Here is a 14075-nt window from a genome sequence, read left to right on the forward strand (position 1 = left end):
TCTGAAAGACAACTTTGCCATGTATTCTTGGTTAGATTTTTTTCTTTAATAGCACTCTGAATGTATCATGTCACTCTCTTTTGTTCTGCAAAGTTGCAGAAAAATTTGGTAGTCTTATAGGGCTTCCCTTGTACAAACAACTTGTTTTGCTCTTGCTGCTTTTCAGAATCTCTTCTTGCCTCTTTGACATTTTAAGTATGTCCCTTGGTGTGGGTTTGAGTTCCTTTTACTGGAACTATGGTTTTTCTGGGTCTAGATGTCTGTTTCTTTCCCCAGGTCAGAGGTTTTTAACCATTTTAAGTTTTCTGCCCTTTTCTGTCTCTCTTCTTCTTCTTCTGAGATCTCTATAATTAGAATGTTGGTATACTTCATGTAGTTCCAAGAGTTCCTTAATAAGCTATCCCCATTTTTTTCTTATTCTCTGTACTGTTGTGTGAACGCCATTGTCCTGTCCTCAAGTTTACTAATCATTTCTTCAGCTTCGTCTAGTCTGCTATTGAACCCCTCTAGGATACTTTTCATTCCAGTTATTGCACTCTTCAGTTCTGAAACTTCTATTTGTTAAATTCTATATTTTCTATGTCTTTGCTGAAGTTCTGTGTTCACCCATTCTTCTCCTGAGATCATTGAACATCTTTATGACTGTTATTCTGAATACTTTATCAAGTAAATAAGTTATCTCCATTTCATGAAGGACTTTTTCTGAGAATTTTTTTTCCTTTTATTTGGGACACATTCCTGTTTCTTTCTTGACTCTCTATATTGGTTCTATGTAGTAGATAAAACTTCCACATCTCTGTCTTGGGGGATGGCCTCTTCTAGGAGATGATCCTTACCATTAACCCTGCCCCCATCGTGATTGTCTCTCAAAACTTTGATTGTCTGAGTAGCTTAATTTTTTCTTAGTGGCTCTCATTAGTTAAAGGTATGCCAACAACTGTGAGTGCTTCAATCAGGAGGATCTTAGTGAGCATCTATATTCAAGCTGATAGGAAACCAGACCCTCAGGTAACAGCCTTTCTTTTCTTTTCCTTTTTTTCTTTTCTTTCTTTTTTGGTTAGTTACTTTGTTTGTTTATTTGGAGAGAGAGCACAAGCAGGAGGACAGAGAGATGAGCGAGAGAATCCTAAGCAGGCTTCATGCTGCCAGCAGAGAATCATGAGATCATGACCTGAGCCGAAATCAAGAGTTGGATACTTAACTGATTGAGCCACCCAGGCACCCTTGGGGAGAGTAATACCATGTGTTCAAACCTTTTAAGATAATCTGTCAGTTTGCTATATAGCCTTGGAAGTCTTGTGGACATGAACCCAGTTGTTTTTCAAAGGTAGAAGTTTTAGAGAATTGTCTCCCAAGCATAGGTCTTATAAGTTCAGGTTCCTGATATGGGATTTAAAACCTTCACTCCTCAGGGAGAAGCTCCAGTTTTGAGTTCCCTCCTAATTTGGAGTTGCCATGCCAGAGGTGGAGTTGATGATGATAATGTGTCTCATTTTCCCCTACCTGCTTTGAGTGGGTTTTTTCTCATTTGCTCAATGTGTAGGAGTTGTTCAGCTAGTTTTAGAGTTTTTTCAGAGGAAATGGTTCCAAATGTAGCTGTAGATTCCGTGCATCCATGGTAGGTGAGTTCAAAATCTTTCTATGGTGCCATCTGGAACTGGAACCTCTTGTTTTTCATCTGAAAAAAGTATTTCAATAAAAAAGTATTAGAGGACTAATTTTGCATATACTCCTTTGCTACTGTTCATTTTCACATCTTTTTATTGAATTGTATGTCAAAGGTCAATTACCTGTGATAGAAGTTAGCAGACATTTCTCAGTGGCTATACCAATGAAGTCCTTTGTAGCAAATGTTAATTCCATCTACTTCCTCTTGAAATGTCCTCTGCTGCCCTTTATAAGCCATGGTGTTCTGTTCCATTTATAACAATCTTTATTTAATTAATTAATTAATTAATTTATTTATTTATTTTTACTCTGTCTTATTGGGAGCTGAGTAATATAAGAGTAAAACTGGTGGCTCTATCTCTTATGATTTACATTTACTCATTTCTTCATCTGTTAAAATACTGGTTTTAATGTTGTTATTGTATCATGAGCCTGTTGTGGGAATAGAAAAATGTAATTACTAGTCGGAACAATTACTAGTCGGAACATAACTTTAGGTCTAAACATTCATACTCATAAGATTTATTATCACATCTATATCCACATCCTGATTTCTGAACTCCACGTTCACATCTGAATATGTTATTCCCAGTTTCTTATTGAAGTTCCATATTTTTCTACCACAAACTACTACTTTCCCTTAATCTATTTTCTACTTCTGCCACTTTTTACCTGGTTATAAGATCACATTGTTAACCAAATCAGAAATAGAAATGTTATTCCTGAACTCCACATCTTAACTCCCATCTATTCAGTGAGGCCGTAGTATTCTTTCCTTTCTCACAAACAACACCCAATTTAGTCTTTATTATTTCATCACCCTACGGAAGTCCTACCAGATTAATCTCACAATACAACTGTAATTTACCACTTAAAGGCTACTTTTTTTCCCCCCTAAAATTTCTTGTCCTGATTTTCGAGACTTTCTATGACCTGGCCCTGATTAACATTTCCACTCTTATATCCTATAACTCCCTTGATTATTACTAACCAAACCTATAATTCTTCCTTGCAAACATCTTGAGTTTCCCAATCTTTGCCACTTTCTTTCATAAATTGTCTCTGGCAATATTTCCCCATGGATTTGTTATTCTCACCCAACAAAAATCCCACACACCCTACATGTTTATACTTCAGTTTTTGAATTATTGCATGAAAATCGAATTATGTATTCTAAAATGATCTATTGTTGGGGCTCAATCAGTTAAGCTCAGTTAAGCGTCCACCTCTTGATTTGGCTCAGGTCATGATCCCAGGGTCATGGGATATAGCCCGGCATTGGACTCTCCACTGAGCATGAAGCCTGCTTCAGATTCTCGCTCTCCCTCTATAAAATAAAATAAAAATGATCTATCATTTAACTCCCCCCAAAATTTAATTTCTAACCAAATTTAATCTGTCTCAATGTCATTTTTTTTACCTATTCTCACTCTACTAGAGAAACCCATGTATTATTTTCAACAAGAAAGAATTGTTTGGAAACAGTAGTAAAGGAAGCTGTAGTAAGTAGAAAGAACACCTGAATTTGAATTCCTGATTCAGTTACTTTCTAGCAGTGTGATCTAATGCAAGTCACTATATGTTTCTGAATCTGATTCTCCATAGAAATAGGAATAAAAATTTTAACTTCTGCTGTAGTAACAATATGATATTCATTACTTGTTAGCACAATGGCTAGTATTCTGTAAGGCTGAACAAGTGATTTATAGAATAATAAGCACAGAAACTTAGTTTATTAGTTCCAAGCTGCATAGAAGGAAATCTAAATCTATAAGACATGTGAGTCAAAATTGAGCCTAATGCTTTAGGAGAGGAGGCTTGTATGCACTATTTCATTTCTGGTATTTGAGTTCATTTTACACCATGGTCCAGCCTCAGCCAACAGTAGAAACAAGTAAAAAGTGATTAGGAGAGTACACAATCTAGGTTGTTCCTGATGACTTAACAGTGACACCATCTCTTACTAGGTTGGGATATAATATTTTTTTTACCTACATTTTATGTCCAATCACTGAATATATTTAATGATAGCCACCTTCCCTATTATTGTTATCAATCCACATTATAATGGTGTTCACACAGAAAATTGGACATTTCACCAAATATTGTCTATCTAGCAATTCAGGTGGCCCACCATCATACCTGTTAGCAACAGTTTCTAGATCTGCCACTTGGTGTGGTAACAGAGTATACACCAAGGGACAAAGAACACGCTTATTTATTTATCTATGTGAGCACTACAAAACAGTACATAAATCGATTCATTTTTCTCAGTACACTTAGAGTTTAGAAATCTCATTAACTAGGCAATGTGAAGAAGAGGAAGATCAGCTGAAAGAAACTGAGGATTCATTTTCTCATCCAATTATGTTGTTGGTAAATCCCCAGCACTAATCCTCTGATTGCCTGACTGAAGTTTCAATTTTATCATCTCTCTCTCACACACACACCCCTCATCTCCCACTGATATTCTCACCCCCAGTCCTTCCACTATGAAGTTTGCTTCTCCCATTCTGACATCGGGAAACATCTAATAGCTTGACTATTGTCTCATATCATTCTCTATAACTCCTTTACCCAAACTCAGTGTTTGTTGAATTCCTGATGATAGAAATCACCAGTGGTAACTGGCAACAGAACAGACTTTGAAGCTCTACCTAAGTCTACAGTCTTAGTACCTCCAGAAATTGTATTCAGACACACTGAATATTTTAACAAGTACAGCCATGATTATTTTTGATTATTTTTTGATGATTATTTATGTCATTGGCCTTATTATCTGTTTCACAATATTCCTGAGTGTTCCAACCTTCAAATTGATCTCAGTAAGTGCAACATACACGGGGATGACCCTAGATTTATCTGATCACCTATGAACTTTTATTTTCCTCCACTTATGGAAAAACTCCTTGGAAATGGTCATCTTTAGAAATTGCAGAACATCTAAAACCACAACTTCATACATCCTATCAAACCACTATTATCCATCTATCCATGTCTCCTCTGAAAGCCATGTCAGAATAACAACTTTCACTCTCACAGAAAGGTACACTCCACTTATTCTAACTATATATTGTTTGCTTACCTGAAAAGACCAAGCTTTGCTTTCTTCTTTATCTATTGTAGATTCTGTAGTTCATCATTACAATCACTCCCTTAAAAATGAACTCTCATCTCCAGATATTTTTATCTGGTACTCCAGCTATGGATAAACTCAGACATCTGTTTTAGTAATGCAGTGGGTTATTGCTAGAGAAAATCTCACATCCTGAAATCAGTGCTGCTATAGACTCAATGGATGCTAACCTCATTTGGACACTTAACAAAGATCACTTTCTCTATATATAATTATTATATTCTACCTTTTCCTTTTCTCTCAAACCTACCGTTGCTTTGCTCTCTGATTTCATTTATTTTAGAGAGAGAGAGAGAGGGGAGAGGGAGGGAGGGGCAGAGAGAAAGGGAGAGAGAGAACCTTAAACAGGCCCCATGTCCAGTGTAGAACCCCATACAGGGTTCCATCTCATGACCGTGAGATTATGACCTGAGCTGAAATCAAGAGTTGGATGCTCAATCGACTGAGCCACCCAGGTGCCCCTCTGATTTTATTTTTTTATGTCAGTTTTAAAATAAAAGCCTGAGGCATGAATCCCCTCATCTTCTTTTAAGTAAAATGTTTAATGTATTTGTTTCTGAATCTACTGGTTTTCTTCTATGAAGATGGAAAAACTTCACATTGAATCAAAGGACAATCTCTCCACAGAGGCTGTGGATCACATTTACGTGACTTGTATTACACTTATTTTTTCCTACATTATCCATATCTTCTTCTCAGTAGAATGATTCCCATTAGGAATTAATGATCCTTTAAAAAATGATTCATATTAAAAAAATTTTTTTGATTCTTCAACCCACTGAAGTTCTGCTTTCTCTTTTCTTCATAGAAAATTTTTTTGAAAAATCCTGTTTGTTCTGTTTCTAGTTCCTCACAATCAATCTGCCTTCAGCTTATACCAGTCTCATGTTCCTTTCCTCTTGACCTCTGTGTTTGCAAATCCAGTGGACACATCTCTGTCCTCTTCCCCCTTTTTTTAAGTGTCATGTGAGGGAGAACTTCCTCCTAGAAACATTCTCTTCGCCTCTATTGCAACTTGTCCATGTTCTCTCTCCTTTTTATATTTCATTTGTTTCTAAATTTCCCAAAAACCTTCTAAAAATTGGGGGGATTTTTTTCAATAATCAATTCTTAGGTTCTTTTTTTCACTGTTCTTTCCATATGTGATTCCATTCACACAAATCACTTTAAATGTCATCTATATGCCAACTGTTCCCAACATTATAAGTGTAACAGAAAAACACTTCTATTTAAATTATATATTCAACTACCTCCTTTGTTTCTGTTCATGAATGTTGAGTGACATCTGAAAGATAACATAAGCAAGACTTTTGTTTCTACCCTCAAACACATTACTTCATTAACTTTCCTTTCAAATAAATGCAAGTAAGGGAAATATTGTCCTGAATTTTCAAACCAAAACCTGAGACTCTTCTAATTAATTTATCTCCATTATCTTCCCCATGCATTAATCAAGTCTATAGATCCAACCTCTAGACAATATCAAAAATCAATCTACATTTCTCCAGCACTCCAGCAGACTATCTTATCATGTCTAGACATCTTGAGATGTCTTTCCTAAATGATTCACCTCTGTCAATCCCTGTCAAGTCCATTCTTTAACTACAAAAACTCTCTCTTGAAAACATTAAAGTGGCCCATGCTACTGTATTCAGCGGACTTCCACTAAACAACGTAAGTTATAAAAAGGACCTTCTTTTATGCAGCCTATAAACCTACTCACAACCTAGCTCTTGCCTATCTCTAGAAACGTCATTTTAAATTAATCTATCCTTCACTCATCATGCTTTAATTGAGAGATGGAAAATTAGAGGCCTATGGATGTTGAGAGAGAATTTTCTGTAGGTTTGTTTTCACACATCTTTCATAAAGAGGCACTGCCTATTCTAGGGAAACTTTACAAGCATGTTCATATAACGAACAGCCTTGGACTATAGGGATAGCCTCCCTCCAGAGCAAAGGGTTTGCTTAAAGTCTTGAAGATAAACATACCTACCCTCAGAGTAAAATGGCACTCTTGCTTTCCACCCCTTGTAAAATATTTGGGTTTTCTAAGATGAGGGTTCCTCTCCTATAATACAATCCAATTTATTTGCTGGTGTTGGATAGCTCCCTTGCATTGATCAGTGAGAAATGAGGCTGGAGGAACAAATACCAATGCTGATCACCTGACTAGTGTTACATTTGAAAAATAAACTGTCCTTTGTCTCTGACACAGGAGTCTTACATCTTGTGGCACTGATGAAATCTGAAGGCTAATTTGTTAGATTGCAAGTAGGGTAAAGTCCCAGGCCGTCTTCAGGTCTTGTGTAACTCTTGTTTGGTCTTGATAATAATTACTGTGCTGTTTTGTTTTTTACAATTTGAATTATTTGCTATAAAATATGGAGATTAAATATAAAAATCTAGACATAAACTCTTGTTTAAAAGTTATGGTTTCTAGCTAAATCTGGGCCCTCCTTCATTTATGGCAAAATTTCTCGGATTGTATAGTGGCTCTGATCTTTATGAGAAGTGTGTCTTCTCAGTTTACCAAAGACTCCCCCACACCTTTTTGTTATATTGATACTAGGGTTCACTGCCATTTGTTACTTATCACTGAGACTGCACTGTTGTTTTTGTTTTCAGTATTGCAAAGTTGAGGGAAAAAACAAAAGATGGACCCAGAAGACATATGTATCATAAATTTATGACAGAGCATATTTCTTTGTGCTCCTGAAAAATATTCCCATGTGTTTCATTCGTAATCAGAGAGTGTCCCTTTGGGAGAATACAATTAAGATCCCATTAATATGCAAATTAAATATAACTGGATAAAAAGAATGCAACTAAACATACCCTTCTAACTTCACTTATTTACCTGACTGGCCCCAGTAGGCATTTGAGTCACAACCTCAGCTCTGGCCAAAATGCCCTGCTTTCAGCTCATAAAACAGGCCCAGAACTGTCCTACTTAGTGCCCTTTCATGCTGTTTTATCTGCCAGGAATGCATTTCCTGTGGATCTTCACACAGCCTGCTTCTTTTCATCCTCCAAATCTCACTCTAAATATCATTATCTCAAAGAGGTCTTCTCCAAACATCCTTTCTAATTAGATCTGTCCCTGTCATTTTCTACCATGGCACATTTTCATGATCTTGTCAGCACTTTTCAACATTTGTACTTTTATATTGATTTGTTTATATAACATCTGTTTTACCACTAGACTCTAAGCTCCTTAAGGAAAGAGACCCTTCCAGGTTTATATATCTAGTGCAAAGCAAAGCATATGACCTTACCTGATTCAATATTTGATGAATAAATGAACAAATTGTCTTAAAATGTATTCTGATAGGATAGTTTAACATACTGACTCCCTATGGATTGCACTTGGCATTGAAAAATTTTATTGCTAAGGTGCAATTTGTTGGAGTGTTGACCTCTTAAATTTTTTCGTCTTTTGTGAAACTTGTCCTAACAAAAAAAGAACTTCCTAGGGTAAAAAACATAAATCTCTAGCCACTTCCATTAGGTCAACTGTCTATCGTTCTATTTTTTGAAATAAACACTTTACCCTTTTCTTTAGTAGATCTTATCTTTAATTCTTCAACTCGCTATTCTCCAAATAGGGATGTGCTAGAGGAGCCCTGATTTTTGCTTTTTCCAAACTTTATTATTTAAAGTACTGTGGCTGATTTCAGTCTGTCAACATGAAGTCACTAAAACCAGATTTGGAAAGAGATGCACACAGTCTACTCTCATGAGACAGGTAAAGTTGGCTAGATTATACCACTTTTTATAATGTCCTTAAATTGCATGCTTATGCATATCAAATTAGCAGTTTGGCTGATTAATTTTATTTGGGTTTGGAAGTCTGTATATACCTCCACTTTTTCATTATGTATTTTATAACTTAATGTTTCATACCAATTTGGAAAGCCACCTAGCTCCGTTTCCTTTTAAAGCCCGCATGTTATGAACTGGTCTGTGTACCCCTAAAATTAATACGCTGCAGCCTTCATTCCCACTGGGACTATATTTGGAGATAAAGCCTTAAGGAGATGATTGAGGTTAAAGTAGGTCATAAGGGTAGGGTCCTAATTCCAGAGGACTGGATTCATTACAATAACAAGAAGAGACACCAGAGACCTTTCTCTGAGTGTGCACAGAGAAAGGCCATCTGAGAATACGGTGAGAAGGTGGCTATTTCCCAACCGGGACAAGAGGTCTCTCCAGACATCAACCCTGCTGGCATATTGATATTAGACTTCAAGCCCCTAAAACTATAAGAAAACAAACTTCTGTTGTTTAAGCCACTCAGTCTGTGTTATTATAGCCCTAGCAGACTAATGTGCTATTAAATATTAGATATGCATATCCTTAGATTTCTTTCTCTTTCTTAAAGCTAGATAAAAAATACTATAAAAACATGAAAAGGCAGATGTATCGAACTATATATTACATATACTTATATCTTTTAATGAATTATGTATTGATATACAATCTACATTTTCTCACTGTATTTACTTTACTTTCACATATTAGAAATGTGATTAAGCTATTTTAAAAAAAAGAATTTGATTATAAGTATGCATATATATTCATATAATATGAATTTTATATGATGCATATATTATAAAAATTTTAAGTAACTTTTATAGACATCATTGAATTTTTTTTTTTTTATTTTTTTTTTATTTTTGGGACAGAGAGAGACAGAGCATGAACGGGGGAGGGGCAGAGAGAGAGGGAGACACAGAATCGGAAACAGGCTCCAGGCTCCGAGCCATCAGCCCAGAGCCTGACGCGGGGCTCGAACTCACGGACCGCGAGATCGTGACCTGGCTGAAGTCGGACGCTTAACCGACTGCGCCACCCAGGCGCCCCATCATTGAATTTTTAAATTCGTACTACTACACCTTCATTTAATGTGATTTCAGAAGTGAATTTCCTCAAAGCAATATTCTTAATTAAAATAATAATAAAACCTTTACTTTCTTCGGTTTCTTTTACTTTGCAGTTAATCTAAGTGATTTTTACAGTTATCTCACTTTTCTTTAATGAGAGCTTATTTTCATCTTCATTTTATGGGAAATAAAAACAACTAAAGAAAAATGAAGTAACTTGACCACTACAACTATTTTGAAATATAATTTCAATGTGAACATACAGAGTTTGACTTTAGATTCTTTGTTTTTCAAAGATACTGAAACTATATTCTTTAATTTTGATTCTAACTTATTTTTAATTTGGTTACTGAGATATAATGGATCTATAACATTAGTTTCCTATGTAAAACATAATGATTCAATATTTGTAGATACTGTGAAAGGATACCACAGTAAGTACAATTAACATCTATCACTATTAACATAATATTTTTCTTAAGAGAATTTTTAAGATTTACTCTCAAGAACTTTAAAATTTGCCATACAGTGTAATTAACTACAGTAAGCATGTTGGACACTACATACATGACTTTTTTTAATGTTTGAGAGAGAGAGAGAGAGAGAGAGAGCATGCAAGTGTGAGCAGGGGAGGCGCAAAGAGAAAGGGAGACACAGAACTTGAAGTGGGCTCCAAGCTTTCATTGCAGAGCCCGAACCAGGGCTTGAACCCATGAACTGTGAGATCATGACCTGAGCTGAAGTTGGACACTTAGCCAACTGAGCCACCTAGGTGCCCCATATGATTTCTCTATGTTGTAGCTGGAAGTTTGTACCTTTTGACCTCCTTCAACCATTTTGCCCAGCCCCACTCCCCACCTGTCGCAATTACTAGTGTGTTCTTTGTGTTATGACTTTTTCAAAGTTACACACATAAGTGACATAATACTGTATTTACCTTTTTTCTGACTTATTTTACTTAGCATAATGCCCTCCAAGTCCATCCATGTTATTGCAAAAAAAAACACAATTTCCTTCTTTTTTTATGACTGAATAATATTCCATTGTGCATATATACCATGTTTTATCCATCCATGGATGTTTCTCCTTATCTTGGCTATTGTAAATAATGATACTTGGCTATCTTAGGTTGTTTCTCCTTATCTTGGCTATTGTAAATAATGATACTATGAACAGGGGTTCATATCTTTTTGAATTAGTGTTTTCATTTTCTTCTGATAAATACCCAGAAGCAGAATTGGTGGATCATGTAGTAGTTCTATTTACAGTCCTATTTATATTTTTTTGAGGAAACTTCACACTATTTTCCATAGTGGATGAACCAATTTCCATTCTTACCAACAGTGCACAAAGATTATTTTTTCCACATCCTTGCCAACAGTTTTTCTTATCTTTTTGGTAATAGTCATTCTAATAGGTCTGAGGTGATATCTCATAGAAGTTTTGATTTACTTTTACCCTTATTATTTAGTGATGTGAAAACCTTTCATGTACCTGCTGGCCATCTGTATGCCCTCTTTGGAAAAATGTCTATTCAGGTCCTCTGCCCAGTTTTTGACTATTTGGGTTTTTGTTGTTGTTGTTGTTGTTTTGCTATTATAGTTCTTTTTATATTTTGTATCATAAGCCCTTATCTGAGATGTTTTGCAAGTACTATTTTCTCCCATTTATTAGGTGGCCTTTTTTTTTTTTAAGTTTATTTATTTTTGAGACACAGAGAGAGTGAGCGCGCAAGTGAGGAATGGGGGCAGAGAGAGGCAGACAGAATTCCAAGCAGGCTCCACACTGTCAGCACAGAGCCCAACATGGGGCTTGATCCTGTGAATAGTGAGATAATGACCTGAGTCTAAATCGAGAGTCAGATGCTTAACCAACTGAGTGAGTCCCCAGGCACTCCTCTTAGGTTGCCTTTCTATCTTGGTGATGGTTTCCTTTGCTAGGTAGAAGCTTTCAATTTCATGTAGTGTACTTTTTTGATTTTTGCTTCTGTTGCCTCTGATTTTCATGTCAAATCCAAACAAATACCACTGCTAAAATCAGCGTTAGGGAGCTTACCCCTAAGTTTTCTTCTAGTAATTTTATGACTTCAGGTTGCATGTTCCTGTTTGTAATTTTTGATAATTGTATAAAAGTGGTCCAGTTTCATTCATTTGGAAATGGCTGTTCAGTTTTCCTCACACCATTTATTGAAGATACTCTGCTTTCCCCATTGTATATTCTTGGCTAAATTGTCATAAATTAATTTTTCACATATATGTGAGCAAGTGTACTTCTAAGCCTTCTGATCCATTATAGGTCTGTTGTGACACCACCATACTGTTTTGATTACTATAACTTAGTATAGTTTGAAATCGGGGAACAGGATGCCAACAGGTCTGTTCTACTCAATATTTCTTTGACTATCTGGGTTATTCTGTGATTCCATACAGATTTTAGGATTATTCTATTTCTTTGAGAAATGTCATTTGAATTTTGATGGGTATTGCATTGAATCTATAGATTGCTTTAAGTACTGTGGATGCTTTAAGTACTGTGGACGTTTTTATAGTATTATAATCCATGAGTATAGAATTTTTGTTTTTGTCTCCTTCAATTCCTTTCATTGGTGCCTGATACTTTTCAGTGTACAGGTATTTGACCTCCTTGGATAAATTTATTTTTAGATATTTTCCTTTGTATGGCATCGTAAATGGGATTGTTTTCTATTTTTCTTTCTGGAATTTTAATACTAGTGTATAGAAATGCAACAGATTTATGTGTAATGATTCTGTATCTTCAAACTTTACTAAATTTATTGAGTTTTTGTTTTTTGGAGGTGGGGGTGGCACCTGGGTGGCTCAGTCAGTTAAGTGTTTGACTTTGGCTCAGGTCATGATCTCGCAGTTAGTGGGTTCAAGCTCTGCATCAAGCTCTGTGCTGACAGCTCAGAGCCTGGAGCCTGCTTCAGATACTTGTCTCCTCTCTCTGCTCCTATCCCACTTGTGCTCGGTCTCTGTCTCTCAAAATGAATAAACATTAAAAAGAGAGTCTTTGGTGGGGTCTTTTAGATTGTTTTCCATATATGATATCATATTATCTGCAGTTCTAATTATTTTCCCATTTGGATGCCTTTCATTTCTTTTGATTGCCTGGTTGGTTTGGCAAAGACTTCCAACACTATGTTGAACAAAAAGTGGTGAGAATGGGTATCCTTGTGTTGTCCCTGATCTTAGAGGAAAAGCTTTCAACTTTTTACCTTTCAGTATTATGTTAGCTGTGAGATTATCATACATATTATCGCTATAAACTTCCCTCTTAGAACTGCCTTCCTTCATTCCATATTCCTTTTTCATTTGTCTTTGGGTATTTTTTTTTTAATTTTATTTCAATTTCTGCTTTGACACATTGGTTGTTCAGTAGCTTAGTGTTTAATTTCCACATTTGTGAATTTTCCAGTTTTACTTAATTTCTAGTATGTTATCGTCAGAAAAAAATTCTTGCTACGATTTCAGTCTTCTTAAATTCATTAAGCTCATTTTGTGGCCTAACATGATCTACCCTGGAGTATGTTCTACGTGCACTTGAGAAGAGTGTGTATTCTGTTGTTTTGGGATGGAATTCTCTGTGTATGTATGTGTGTGTGTATATATATATATATATATATATACATATATATGTGTGTATATATATATATACATATATATGTGTGTATATATATATGCGTGTATATATATGTGTGTATATATATATGTGTGTATATATATATGTGTGTATATATATATATACACACATATATATATGTGTATATATATATGTGTATATATATATATATCTGATCTAATGTGTGATTTAAGGTTGATGCTTCTTTGCTGATTCTCTGAACAATCTATGCATTGATGAAAGTGGAGAATTAAAGTCTCCTACTATTATTTTATTGCTATTTCCTCCTTTAGATCTCTTAATTATTGCTTTATATATTTAGGTGCTATCTTGGGTGTGTAAATATATTTACACAAGTTACATTTTTTTATTGACCCCTTTATCATTATGTGATGACATTTTTTCATCTCTTAGGCTTTAAAACAGTACTACTGTGTCTGATAGAAGAATAGCTACCCCAACTTTCTTTTGATTTCCATTTATATGGAATATTTTTTTTCATGTCTTCATGTTCAGCCTGTGTCTTTACAGCTGATATCTTTTGTAGGCAGCATGTGTCTGATTCGTTTTAAATTCATTTAGCCACTTAACGTCTTCTGACTAGAAAATTTAGTCATTAACATGTAATTATCAGTACATATGTATTTACTGCCATTTTGTTGTTTTCTAGGTGTTTGTGGTTCTCTCTTTTCCTTTTTTGCTTTCTTCTTTTGAGGTTTGATGAATTGCTCAGCGGTGTGATTAGA

Source organism: Panthera uncia (genome assembly GCF_023721935.1).
Source record: "Panthera uncia isolate 11264 chromosome A1 unlocalized genomic scaffold, Puncia_PCG_1.0 HiC_scaffold_16, whole genome shotgun sequence".
Lineage (NCBI taxonomy): Eukaryota > Metazoa > Chordata > Mammalia > Carnivora > Felidae > Panthera > Panthera uncia.